We start from the raw sequence: 14,439 nt of genomic DNA on the forward strand, positions 1-14,439 counted from the left end.
ATGTGCATCGCCAATGGCAAAGAGAGAGGAGATGGCTCCAACCAAGACATCTTGCTCCTCCAGCCTGGGCAAACATAGATTGAGCTTAAAGCAAGGCTGAGTCTGAAGCAATAGCAAGATGAACAACTGAGCAGTGTTGCAGCATGTAGTGCAGCACAAGGGGGGGAGGGGTAGCCAAGGAGCACAACAAGGGCTTTTCAGAAAACCCTGTTGAGAGAAGAGATGTATTTACTTTGGTGGAGTTATTTTGGAGCTACAGTAGGATAAACAAGACTAGGACCTAGTTTAGTTGTTAAAGCAAACGTATCGGACATTGACTTCAATAGACTAATTCTGGATTTATATTACATTGAACCTAGAGCCAGCGAGTACATAGTGTGATGATAATTATAGAGAGCAATATATAAAAACAAATCACCCTATTAAGAGAAACAAATAGATCCTGGAGAACTGCTGTGGTTTTTAAACTGGGCCGCAGTGACTTCAGCTTGTCTCTACCTGTTACATCATTCCTTACATCCAGTCACTTGTTTTCCATATCTTAATCGTGTTGTGAAGCTCCAGCAGAAGAAAGAAAAAGCAATTATCTTTCTCTTTTAATAGAACGGTGTGTTTAAATAACAATAAGAAAATGCTAGGACAAAGAAAAGCCACTGCAAAAATCAAGGGAATTACAGAGTCAATCCGACACAACCTCCACTGGCTTTCAGAGAGCTTTTTTCCATGCTCTGCAGACCTGTGTCCCTTATCTCCTCTCTTCCCCAGTTTCCCTAGTCCACACAAAACAAGAAGTTAAGGTAAACATCTGTGTTAACACTTCTTACCCCCCACCCCTTGCGATGCTCTTGTTGCCAACAAGGGCACTGCACACATTTAACTCCCAAAGATCAAGCGAGGATAAAGGGAGTGGTTTCCTGCTCCTATAAGCAGCCCACACCAGCACTTAAGCACAGATCTCCGGCATCTAAATGAATGAAAAGCCTGAGCAGCTCTGGAACACAGTGAGCAAGAGCTCTTATAAACCAAGATGGCCAGCTGACCTCTACCTGCCCATCCGTCACCATTTTGAGTCTGTTTGGTGCTGCTTGGTCCCAATGAGCCATGGTGGAGATAGCTGTAGGTGGCCAAAATTCCCTGGAGACAGCAGGAGGCAGCCATAAGGACCCCAGTTACAATGTAGTGTTTTGATTAACTTTCCTCTCTTTTTGTATCTAAATGTATTTCTCAAAACAAAATAGTATCTTCCTGGTAAAGAGCAAAGCATGAGCAGAAGGGCACAAACTGAAATCCTTAATTTTTGCCCACCAGGCCTGGGGACAGAGAAAGTGAGCCCCCAAGTGAGCTGCCCTATGCAGATGGGGGCAAAATGAGAACCAGCACCTCTCAATCAATGACTTGATGACCCTTGCAGACCTTTTCCAACTCAGATGTTGGATGGTGACAGGCACCAACTAGCACTGTTCCCCCAGTGATGCAGTTCAGGCAAGCACCACGGATATTTACTGTGGACTGTGGCAGTGGTTTTTAGCAGTATTGGGTTTTAGAAGCCATTAGGTTATTTTGAAATATGCATACTGTTGGTGGATGCTTAAAGCCTCGCTCTGCTGCTCTATGGCATAACAGTATTAATTTTGGTTCCGTAGAGGAAACTGAAAATGGTGCCCTCAAATCATTATGCTGAGCAAAATTCAGCAACAGGGGGAAAGACAGCCTGGAATAAGGGAAATAAGGGAATATTTACTTCAGGCAGCTGAGAGACCCTATTGGACATGCCCGGCCCAGGGACACAGAAGGAACAATGATTGGGTGCAGGGGGCCCTGACAGAGAGGCCCCAGTCTGCAGCACCTTCGTCCTCTGCACATATTCTATTTATATATACATTTTATATACTAAAATATAAAGAAATATGGCCTGTTTCAGTTGCCACCCCCAAAATATTTCCCCTGCTGACTCTGCACATCCCAGGCTCTTAGGAAAGAGCTATGCTGAACCCAAATGACCAGCCCTCTTCTGCAGACACAAAGGATTCAAAGTCTATGTGAACGAGCACCAGAAATAAGTGGGGCTTATTGAACCAAGATAAATTTTTGGATCTCATCCATGTAGAAAGGAAATACTTAGAATTCATCAGAGGGTTGACTCAGACTTGTCCTTTCAACCTCATATCCTGACATTACAAACTACCTATATAAAAATCATAATAATGAAAAAAAAATCTCAAATCTCTACAGGCTACAGCTTCAGCAGGCAGGTGAATCAAGCCCAGAGAAAGAGGAAAAGAAACAAAATCCTTGCGTGATGTGATGACAGAGGAAGCAGCTGTCCGGCTCCCCAAAGCCATGGCAAGCCCTAATACCCCCAGCTCTTCTCTACAGCTGTTGGGGCACGGCTGTGGGAAGAGCTGGGGGGCTTGGAGTCCTTGCAGCTGGCCAGATGTGGTGCTGGCTCTAACAGAGCTGCACCAAGAGGTCCTCCACCATCACTAGCCATGGGGAGGGTCTGCCCTGCAAGCTTCTGGAGGAAAGTAGCAAGCCATCGGTGGATTTTCTTGCTGTCTGCATGGATTTGCAGGAACAGAGAGCTGGCTTGGTACGGCTGGGATTAGTTTTCAAATGTATAAAATTGTGCTGGCAACACACAGCTGCCCTTTATTCAATACAGATTGTGTACACTCTCTGCTCCCATCTGAGAGGAGAAAGCATTACCTCACTGACTGTATATAATTTCTCAGCTCTCTGACTTCAATAAAAATTCTAACACCTGCAAAGTTTTTAAACAAATCATGTATATTAGGGCAGAAAACCCCCCACACACTCTTGTGAACTAGCAGCCATGCATCTTGAAACAAAATCCTCCAGAAGACATCTGGTAGATGTTGGTGTCATTATTACAACGCTCTCCTGCTGTGCGAATGGCAGAGCGCCCACAGAACTGCTCCACAAAGGCAACTCTGTAGCTGGGCCTTTCTTTGCCATGCTGAACTCCCTGGGAATCTGATGGATTGCTTTCAGGAGCGCCTTAAAAATAATAATAAAGCCTCTGTTTGTAAACGTAGAATGAAACAATGGAAGCCAAAAAGTGAATCCTCGGTTTGCTTGTTGCTGAGGGTGCTGATACAGCCCACGCTCCTGGGGACAATGCTATGGAAAGCTGCTTGCCCTCCCACCCCAGCAATACACACAGTTTGTACCTGAGCTTGGGAGCAGCCCTGCTGCTAATTAGGAGCTGAACACTGGCTAGGAGGTTGTGTGTTTTCTCCATTTACCATGAGACCCAGAATCATGCATATTGCTTCATTCAGAAGCACACAAACTCATTTGCTATAGCAGATTCAAAGAAAAGGTTTATTCATCACATACACACATGTTTTCTTTCCCCCCCAGAGATTCAGAACACAATTCTCTTCCCAAAGATGATGTGAAAACATGAGGAAAAATGGTGCAAACCCCCACCTCCGTCACAAACCCTGCAAAGCACAGGAACACCTGCAAACCTCACGAGCAACCTTTGTTCTGGTGACATTTCCAGCCCATCGCTAGGTCAAAGAGGGCACGGCCAAGTTTAATTAAACATCCAGACTGTCTGGTATCGCCTTATTATCACCTGAACCTTCCCACTGCTTCTCAAGTGAGACCTGAGGCACATAATCCTGACAGCAAATTAACAAGTTTATCTTGGTTGATTGACCCAGACTTTGGAGCCACAGGAAAAAGACCAAGGGCCTGAAGTTCAGCAGAGCTCAATGCTGAGCACTGCTCCCAAATGACACCTCACAGCACAGCCGCAGCACTTTGACTTTCCTTACTCAACGTCCTGTCACAAGCAGCCTGTGTGAGCCACGCAAATGCTGCAATTAGTATCAGAGATAAACCAAATCCATTAGTAGATGGAAAGGGAACTCAATCTGTTTTACAAATGGAAATGAAGTAGCAGCCTCAATTACGGGATTTTTAAAAACATGCAATTTAGCAAAATGTTGATTTCCTTTTCGTTTACTTCTTTCTTTGTCTTCTAGATACTTCAGCTCAAGTAGCAGGCAGTATATTAACCGACCAGATTTTGGCAATGTATTTAATAATCAAGCTCAAATAAGTGCTCTTAGGAAATAATTTTATTTACAGTTCAGCTGGGGAAGAATATTAAAGCTTGAGCATTTGGAGAAAATTCTTATCATACAGTGATGTATTTTGAAGACACTCGGGCTGCAGAGGACTAGTGCTAGTGAGTCACAGCACAGCAGCTGACCTTTCAGAAAATTCATCATCTCTCTGGGACACAGAGTGGGATGCAGAGTCCAGCTTTACCCAGCCAGGGCGGGCAGCACTGCCTGCAACTGAGTGGGGTTCCTTCTTTTCCCTTCTAGAGCTCCAGCTTAACAAGCTCCAGGTTCAGGGCCTCCTGACCAGCAGCAAAAGCGCTCCCAAGTCAGACTCCCTCCTCCATGTAGCTGCCTAGTGCTTTACCATTCTGCTGCGGGATGAGAGTTTGGGAACACCACATGCAATTACTTTAGCACACACGTGACTGTATAACAACTTTTTTTTTTTTTTTTTTTCTTAATTGGTCCAGCCCACGTTTCTGCTTAAATAACTGAAGGTGTTCAATATTGAAGATATTCTGTCACACTTTCCTCGTAGCACCTTTCCCACTCCAAACTGTTTAGAGTCTGAACAGAGACTAAGCATTAATTAAATTTTTCAAAACAAAGGTTAATTAGTGTGCCTATTTTGGATTATGTATATCTTGAATTATTAAACACTATATGGTATCATTAAAAAATAAAAGATGGAAGGAGAAAGCATCCCTCCCACAGGGACCTCAGCTGGGTGCCCCTCCCCACCAGCTCCATTTCGCATTTGGTCCCGTGGCTGAAATTCTGCAACACACAACTTATCTTCTGAACTTCTCTTCTGCTAACGATTGGAGAGAAAGCCAGACCACATCGAAGGAAAGAAGCTGGTAAGGAACACCCAGCTGCAGCTGACCCTCGAGGGGCAGCATCAAGCCACACAGGAGACATTGATAAACTTCTTGCAATACGTAAGAGGCCAGAAAATACAAGCTAACAGCAACCATGCATCAGCAGCAGGTAAATACACATGCTCGCCCAGAAAGAACACACAAGGTGCCATTATAAAAGAACAAAGGAATCAAAAATTCTTTATTTCTACCAGCTTGTGCTTACTGCTTAGAGCAGTACTTTTTACACACTTGGTCTGTGGTGATGAGAGTGGTGCCAGACCATTTCTAGCACACCTATTGTGCTGGTGCATAAGATCCATTTTATCTGAGGAGTCTTATGACAACTAACATGAACTCCTTCCTTCATCACCAGAATGAGCCTCTGTATTTCATCTTTCAGTTAATTTTCTATATAAAATAATCCTATAGCCCTCCAGTCAGTTGTAAAAGGCATCTCTTCTTTCAAAGTACCCTCCATCACTGCAGTGAACAACCACCAGCTGGACAGCCCAAACAACGGAAGAAAACTCACAGGCACTCATTAGATTAGAAAATTATCCCTGAGTTGTGCTTACCCAGCACCTAAATGACAACTGGAGAAGTTGCTCTGCTGCTGTTCCACATTGGTGTAACACACTGTGCACTGTAACAGCAGCCATACAACTTGCCAGGACCACCAGACAGGAGCTGATGAGAACAGTGCTTTGTGGAGGGGGTATCAGAGGAAAAGGGCCTCAGTTCCCTAGCTCCTGCTTTATCATCCCCTGCTTACTGCCCGCTGCTAGCAGGAGGAATTGCAGCTGCACCTGACACCTTCACAAAGGCACAACAGGCTGCAGGTGCCTGTTTATACCCTGATGTCCTGCTCTGACCTTTGAGGTTGGGATTCCTCTTTCATCTTGAATCTCTGCCTCCACTGCCCCATATGTGTCATTAAGTTTTTCTTGATGTAGCACCCGATCAGGAGGCCAAAACTCATCTACAGCCACTGTTTATGAAGGAACGCAAATAAAACCGCCTCTCTGGTTTTAGTTTCTTATGAATTTAACACTTCTTCAAATGCATTCTGCTATGGAAATATTCTTTCTGCAGATCTGGAAAAGCAAACCTAACTAAATTACTTTATTGTTGGGTGTCTACCAATACTGGCTTTAAAGATGCTACTTGTTAAGTCCCAAACTCCTTTTTTAAATTCTGTTTTTTCCCTTGTTGTAGAAAATACATCTTTGAAAGGCAGATATCTCCAAAATCTGATTTTATTCTCCCTTTCTCCTTTCCTGATGGTCTTATGTTTCATTGCCATACCCTTTGGGAAAACGGCTTGGGAAACTTTTCTGATATGTTGAAGGTCATCTACAGTCAATGTGATACAAAGTGAACCTAGATCTCAGGCTTTGCAAATGTTCATTATGTAAATTGCAGGAGCTGTGAAGATGGAAATGAGGCATAAAGATGCTGTTATGCATGAAAAAGCAGAGGGGAAACTTCAGATTTCCCTTTGCTACATCAGCGGTTGTCTCTCCAGGCACCCTCCTCCCTCCTGCACTGCCAGCATGAGAAGCTCTCAGATTCTCTATGGGTGCTAGTTCAGAAATGACTTGATCCACAATCTGCAATGCAGGTCAAGGATTAGGGGCAGATCTTTATATTCTTTAGACCTATGGGGAGAATCCAGAGCCAAATGCAGCTGCAGCCCGTACAGGAGGAGGTTAGGGTGTCTGCCATCGGGCAATTCCCCCACTCCATGATGCTGCCCAGAGTCCTTATTTCTGGGACTTGTCTTGTTGATCACTATGAGTCAGAAATAGGCCTGGAGAGGAATGGATCTGTGTTGTGAATCACAGTGCAGAGATGCACAAGTGGAGGAGATAAAGATTCGGTGCTTGATTTCATGCATCCTTGCGCATATCACTTGGAGGCCAGATTTCAAAAGACACTTGAGATCAAAGGATGAAGAGAGATAACCAGCTTCATTTTCAGATATATTCCTGGGCATGTATTTCCTCTGCATTTCAATAGGGTTTCAATAGGGAATGGGGACCTTTTTGCTTTTTTTTTTTTTTTTGAAAGCACTAAATGCTTTTGGGTAGCTGGTTTCATCATGCTTAAGGAGCCGACCTTAAATTGTACTTAGATTCACACTCCTTTCTTTCTAAGCAATACATTCTCTTTTCAGTATTTCCCAGGTCTTCCTAAGATTTTCAGCAGAACCCTAAGCAACAAATACCATGACTTTGAGAAGCAGTGAGCACTCAGCAGCTAACAGACTGCTATTTGGCAGTACTGAAACTCAGCAGCAGTGTCTCAAATTCAATTCCTCAAAAATGAAAGAATGAAAAACTCAAGACTACTTTCGGTGTTTTTGGTGTAAAGGCTTGGTAGGAAAGCTCGGATGTGGACATACTGAGGGTGAGTGGAAGGAGAGCACAGGGGACGATGGTCTCCAGTCCACAGAATCACAGAATGGTCAGGGTTGGAAGGGACCTCAAGGATCATGAATCTCCAACCCCGTGCCACATGCAGGGCCACCAACCTCCCCATTTAATACTCGATCAGGCTGCACAGGGCCCCATCCAACCTGGTCTTGAACACCTCTAGGGACAGGGCATCCACAACCTCTCTGGGCAGCCTGTTCCAGCACCTCATCACTCTCTCTGTAAAGAACTTAAGTCCAGGGCAGATCAAATAGGAAAGAAGAGTTGAGCCTTCCCCATCAACCTCAGCATAGATCCGCTCTGACCCGCAGCAAAAAAAGAATAGGAGACAAGCAGTAAGACAACACTGAAAGGGAAATTCCAACTCCGTGACCCTAAGCCTCACCCTTCGTGTTAGCAGAGCAAAAATGATGAAATCACATTGAAATGAAGAAGAAAAAAAAAAGAAAAAAAAAAGAAGCAAACAAAAAGATTTGTTGAGTCACACAACAGTGTTCACATCAAGACACTTTGTTAGCAACTGCGCTAAGAGAGAAGCTGCAACACATTCTGGCTTGGCTCTTTCTTTAACAGCAAGATTGATTTGCATTCACACATGGAAATCTGGTTTACAATAAGGTGCTCCTGCCCCTCTCTTCCTTTCATTGTTTCTGTCATGTATCTTGGCTAGAAAACCTGCTCACATTAAAAAAACCCACCACGCAAACCTAGGGCAGACCATTCCCCATCCCACACGTTTTCTTTGAGCCTGCTTTGTGCAGGGTGGCTCAGAGCAGCAGTGAAGCTCTGCCTGGCCCTGCCCAGCCCTCACACTGCTGTCCTCTGCCAGCCGTGGGTTTCGCAATGCCTGCAGGAAACATCTTGCGTTGGCCTTGATTTATGCAGAAATGTTAGCTAATCTCTTTTATGTAATCACTGATAGCTGTTTCTAAAGGCTAAGTCCCCAAAATGGAAGGAATGAATTAAAAGAGACAGATGTGGTTTGGCTAACTCCTTGTTCTGATTACAGCTTCAGAAATAACCTATTTAGCTTGTGCTGATTTATGCAGGGGTTCTAACTCATTGCACACCCACCCAGACGGGAACATACGGGTTATTCTCTGTTCAGCAGAGTTTCAGAGTCTGATTTTACTCACATCAAAGTCACTGGAATCACTCCAGGTTTATTCTGCTGAAATGACATCAAAGCCTGGTCAAAAGTCACACAGGACCAGGTTTTCATTTACCCTGGATCCCCTTGCTTGGCACTGTGGCTGGCTCTGGAGCTGTCGATGTGCCCTTCCAACCAGAGCGCGCTGCCCTTGCTCATGCACAGTGCCTGGGGAAAGCAAAATGCCTGAAGCAATTTCTATAGCACCTCCAGTTCGATGCTCCATGGAGGGCAGGTTAAAAGCCAACCTGGAGCTTGGTGACCCATTGGACTGCCGTGATTAAGACCTGCACCAGCCTGCATGCAGAACAGCATCTGCAGGAGTGTTGCTGGCAGCCTGTTTGGATGCCTCTGGTGCAAATGTGCATCTGGAGGTGAGAACAAACCTGGCGAGAGCCTGCAAATTGTGCTGTGAGGATGGAAGCCTTCACACCTTTCCTGCCTAGGAATGAAGGTGCCTCTTATATGAGGGCTGCCCGGTTCACGCGCACATCACCTGCCTTTTGATGAAAGACCTTCCTCTCTGCTTTTCCTCCTGGGAATAATATTACTGAAAAGGACTGCATTTAGGTTTCTTTCCTCCACCACAGAAGCCAAAGGCTCCCCTGTCGTTTCTGACTTCGGGGGTAGCTGGAGCAGTCCCATGGGCCTAATAGAGTATTTTCCCACTTTATATAAACTGAGCATTGGCTCTGTGAAAAGGGAAAGATTTACATTTGGCAAACATTTCCAAGGAGAGAATATTTCTCTGATACTGACTTGTGGCTTGTGAATACAAACCTCACACAGCTGGTACCTCCACTAATGATCGCATTACAATATGTATGGAGCTGATACCCTGTGATATCTCACTGAGGTATTCATCCATGTCGGAAAGGATTTGTCCATAAAAACATCTCCTTTCATACCGTCATAGGATGCTGCATTCACTGCTGCCTTCTCTATAATCTGATGCTGCCTAATCCCACTCAGTGACATCAATCACAAGGGGAAAACAAGACAATTAACTGACAATTAATTAAATTATAAACTGTAAGGAAGAACAGAATATTTGTAAACCTTAATAGACTTATTAACATGCACACTACGAGCTAGCTGTGCAATCTTATGGCTATGGATGACTCTACGTATACATGACATCACAAGGGCCTCAATCCAGAGGTACCAGTTTTCAACTAAAAGGAGCTCACCCAGCCAGCACTGCCCAGCGCAGGGCAGTTGCTTTGCACCCTCCCATGGCAAACAGGAGCGAAAAGGGCACAAGCACATGTGCCCCACGCTGTACCATGCTGGACAACTCCTGCATTGACTGCCAGGAAGGGAGAGCCCAGCAGTTGTATGCGTGGTCCCCTGTGAACAACCTTCAAATGCAAACCTCACAGTATTTCTTCTCTATCAACTATTTTTGTCTTGGAAACTAAATCTAACATTCATATAACCTCTGACATTTTATGAGTCCATTTGTTCCAAAAGAAGTACCTTATTAAGTGAAGTGAGAGAACGATCCACTAATGCATGGAAATCAGAGTGCAGATGACAGGTTGAGCTGCAGAAATCAGTTCTGCCTCCAAAAGCAGGTAGCACCCAACAAGGCTCTGCCATCCTCTGTCCTTCAAATCAGCAGCATCCCAAACCTCAGCTGTGTTAACTCTGGTTCCAGTCCAGTGTTATTTCTGTAACATGTGAACTGGGATGACATGCACCAAGCCCGTTCATTTATTTGTGGAGCATGGATTGCTGACCGATAGCCAAGTACTAATAAAAGCAGCATTCTCCCTCCTGTGCCATTCTGCGCTCATACTGGAGGCAGGCTGGACCTCCAGGAATATGGTGCTTGCTGCAAGTAGCCCACGGTCATACACCATCAGCAAATTAAGATTTTCATTCTTAATTTTGATTGAGCTGTGTTGCCACATTGTTTTCTCCCCCAGCTCGGCTTTATATTTAGCCAGGGATTCTGTCCTCAGCCTGTTTTTTGAGCAAGGCCAGTAGTGAATGCTGCCTGTGCACTGTCACACTTGTCAACACGGAAGGGTGCACAAGGCAGTCAGATGGGACAGAAGCCGGGAAGTTTCTTCCTCAGCTCGAAAGGTAGAGCAGGGAGCCAAGACATTCCCTGCCTGCTCTGGGAGCTGCAGCTCTGCTAGAGGGCTGCAATTTGACGCCTGCTGGTGCTGGGATCACCCACGTCTTCCAAGCAGCCTGCAGCATTTGGTGTACAGTTAACATCCCAGCAAAAATAACTGACCAGATTGGTCACATTGGTGCTTTAAAAATAGCCCACGGTGCAGGAACCACGATGACTGTGGGCCAGACCCAGAATCTCCAACTCCCCGCTCTCGTCTGAGGTGATTGTGAGCTCAGCAGAGTCATGCTGGGCTGGTGCTGAGGCCAACAGGATCAGAACCTGGCCATAAGTGCTCAGCCTCCTGCTGCACCCTGTGCTGTAACCACCCGTGCTGTTGACACGTTCCACTTGCCACTCATTTGTGGGACTAATTACACATTCACATTTGTCTGCACTTGCTCGGCTCCTAGCAACTGCAGTCACAGTCCTAATTAAAATAATAGACTAAGATTGGTAACATTACTGATTTAACAGGAAATTAGAAGAGTTACGTTCACAGAGCTTAGGTAATTGACACCAACAGCACTTTTCTTGTAATGTGCATTCTGTGATTGATTTTGTTCCCCAGTCAGACCTAAAAGCAGCTTGGGAGCACATCCCACCATCAGATTACAGCATGGAGGAATTAAATGACTATTACACTACAGCCTCTTCTTGAGCTGGCAGCTGCGGGCTCAAGCATGGCTTTGAGCTTCCAAACCAAACATTAGGCCTAAAATTATAAGCCTAATATAAAACAAAACATGTTCAGCACAGCAAGTTCAGTTCCCCTTTTAAGAGCTTCCCCGCAACTTGCTCAGCTTACCATAGTCTTCCTGGGAGCACAGCTCGTGCGGTTTTGGTTGGCTCAGAACTGACTCCATCAAAGCAGGGCATGGCCTACAGTTACCAAAAGTTCCCCAAGGCAGACAGAAAGGCTCCATGTGTGCACTGCTGGCTGTGGCAACACAATGCGTAATGCAGCGTGAGCTGCTCTTGTCCAGTACAAAACATCACTGCTGCAAGGAGATGCAGTGCTTTATCACATACACCCCTATGGCAGTGTGAAGGGAAAGCAGAACACGTTTGGGTGACTGAGTACCACCGGGCTCACTCAGTGACAGTCAACGTAACAGCACACACAGTGCTGACTTGCAGCCTGTAAATACCAAGGCACATCACTCACAGCTGTGTATCTGTAGATTGAGACACCATCTTTCAAAGTGCACACAGATGCTGTCTGCTTCTGAAGAAATGTCTGTAAATTATTGTGAAAACTGTATGAAATGCCAAAATTGCATCAATTGGGAAGTATATTAGTTACTTAATAGTCATATGCTCCCGTGGGCTCCTTTCTATTTGCGGACTTAGAAATGTGCTGGGAAGAACAAAGTACACGTGGTCTGAACTTTCTTATCTGATATTAATCCCAGCACAACAGGGCTATAAAATGTTTTCATGAACATATATGTCTTCTACAGAGAGCCTCGTGGAACACTGCTGCCGAGAGCGCTGCACTGTAGGAAATACCCATCCACGGTTTATAAATCCTATCCATCTCAGCATGCCTCACGAAGCACTCTCAGGGCCCAGGAGAGCTACTGCAAACGCTGCTTTTGCAGCTTGCATAGATAATCACTGACAGAAGTCTTCCTTTCCTTCTGCTGCACCTGTGAGTGTGTGTATCATTGTGCCTGTCTTGTTCCAATGTCCTGTTGATCAGGGACAGGAGGGCTGAGCCACAATTCTGCCATTTCTCCCTGCGCTCTGTCCTGTGATAGGCGACGGCCTGGGCTCTAAGCACTCTATGCAGGCACTGAAATGAATACTGGGGTTTTTGCTCCTCGCTGCTTCCATATCCTGCAATTTGAACCTGTCTGCAGATAGCTGTGCTGAATGCTCACACTGGATGCCTGCTGATCACAGTGACAGCACCACACTCACCTAGAAATGAATCATGCTACCATTAGGCTTGGGAAACACCTCTGAGATCACCAAGACCAGCCCCAACCCATCCAACCGTACCACTGCCCACATCCCTCAGTGGGATCTCCAATTTCTTTAACACTCCCAGGGACACTGGCTCCACCACCTCCCTGGGCAGCCCGTGCCACTGAACCAACACTCATTCTGACATTAAACGTTTCCTAATATCCAACCTGAACCCATCTGGCGCCACTTAAGGCAGTTCCCTCTCATCCTACGGCTGTTACCTGGGAGCAGAGGCCGGCTCCCACCTCGCTACAGCCTTTCACGGAGCAGCAGGGAGCAACGAGGCCTCCCCGCAGCCCGCCCGCCTGCAGGCCGAACCACGCCGTGAGGGCAGAGGGGCCTCGCCCCGGGTCAGGGCAGGGGAGGCCCCTCGGCCGGTGCCGGGGTTACGCAGGCGGAACGAAGCGGCGCGCCTGGCGCGGCCTGGAGGCGAGGAGGACGCGGCGACACCCACGGCGCCGCGACCGCTCGGTGCCAGCGGGCCCGGCCTCGGGGCTGCCGCCTCACAGCCGGGCCGCTCCCGGCCGCCATTTCGCGGCGCCTCCCGCCGGGGCCGGGCCGAGGGGGAGCGGCCCCGCCCCCACACCCCGCCCCCTCCCATCCCCCCCTCTGGCGGCCGCCGCGCGCCCTTCCCCCGCTCAGCCGCTCGCGCCCATTTCCGCCTGGCCGGGCGCCGCGCGGCGCGGCCTCCCCGCCCCCTCCCTGGTGCTCAGTCATTCAGACTTGGAAAGTCAATAACACGGTGACGTCACCCGCGGCGCGCGGGCATTGCCCGGCTGCTGCCGGCGGTACCGCCGCTCTAGAAGAGCCGCGCAGCTCGCGGCGCGCTGCCGCCAGCTCCGAAGAGAGGCGCGCGCAAAAAAAAAGGAGGGGGCGGGGCCGGCCGTAGCGCCTGGCGGCGAGGGGAGGCCGCTGGTGTGGGAGCGGGGGCTGCAGCTGAGCGCTACCAGCGGCCCCGCGTGCCCCCCGCAGCCCCAGCGGGAGCATCTCAAAATCTGCACGCCAAGTCCTTCGTTTTCCCTCACAACACAGAGCCCCCCGAGGCCTCGTGGGGCTGTGCTGCCCCGCGCCCGGGACGGGCAATGTTAGACCTGCAAAGCCGCCTCTTCATAATTCATGGCTTGCTTGGAAAAAATCATCATCGCAGCCGGGTGCGATATGTCGGGCATCTATAATTCATGGCACGGAGATCACGTGCAGCTCTGCAGAGTGGGTGGGAATAATTAGTCTGCCAGGAGAGAAACAAAGGCCATCAAGCTGAAGGGACGGTCTGTGAGGGCCGGATCCCCCCCTCCAGGCCCCTTCCCTTCTCAGGTTCGCTTTCACCCTCGTGGAGCCCACTGGTGACTCCATGAGCTGCTCACAACAGCTCAGCCATCCCGTCTGTGGTCAAGTGGTGCAGCGAGATCTTGGAAGACGCTCCCAGCCCAGGAGAGCGCGACTGCGCTGCTTCTGCAGCGGGTGCTGTGAGGAAAGCTTCACCCTTCTGAGTTTGGCTTAAAGAAAAATAAATGGCACCAGGACCATCACACAAAGCCACATGCGGCAATTAAGTCATTTTAGTCTGCAGCCACAGGGCAGCGAGCAGCTCAGAGAGGAGATCCGGAGGTACCAGGCCGTGGCCAGCAAGCTGGGATGGCACTGCAGGCACTGCAGGCTGAAGGCACTCTGTTTTGTTTGCTCGTTTGTGATTTCCTCAAAAATATAATTGATTTTCTTTTGTTGCTTGGTTGTGTATTTGGCTGTTCGCATTCTTTGGATTCCATTTCTCTTGCAGTATGGCCTTAATTTG

At 47.6% G+C, this 14,439-nt stretch overlaps 1 protein-coding gene across 3 annotated transcripts in view; it reads right to left on the minus strand.

The window, feature by feature from the left end:
- TBL1XR1 (TBL1X/Y related 1) overlaps positions 1-12,973 on the minus strand; it is a 116,646-nt gene extending 103,673 nt beyond the window's left edge. For 2 of the 3 annotated variants that reach the window (XM_090147738.1, XM_090147733.1), the window contains exon 1: positions 11,482-12,957. The gene's annotated coding sequence lies outside the window, so the exon portion shown is untranslated. Of the gene's footprint in view, positions 1-11,481 lie in introns of all 3 variants that reach the window. The other variant, XM_090147734.1, reaches the window with a different exon arrangement.
- Between the last annotated feature and the right edge of the window lie 1,466 nt (positions 12,974-14,439).

This window comes from Phasianus colchicus, chromosome 10 (genome assembly GCF_987193195.1).
Source record: "Phasianus colchicus chromosome 10, bPhaCol1.hap1.1, whole genome shotgun sequence".
NCBI classification, from domain to species: Eukaryota; Metazoa; Chordata; class Aves; order Galliformes; family Phasianidae; genus Phasianus; species Phasianus colchicus.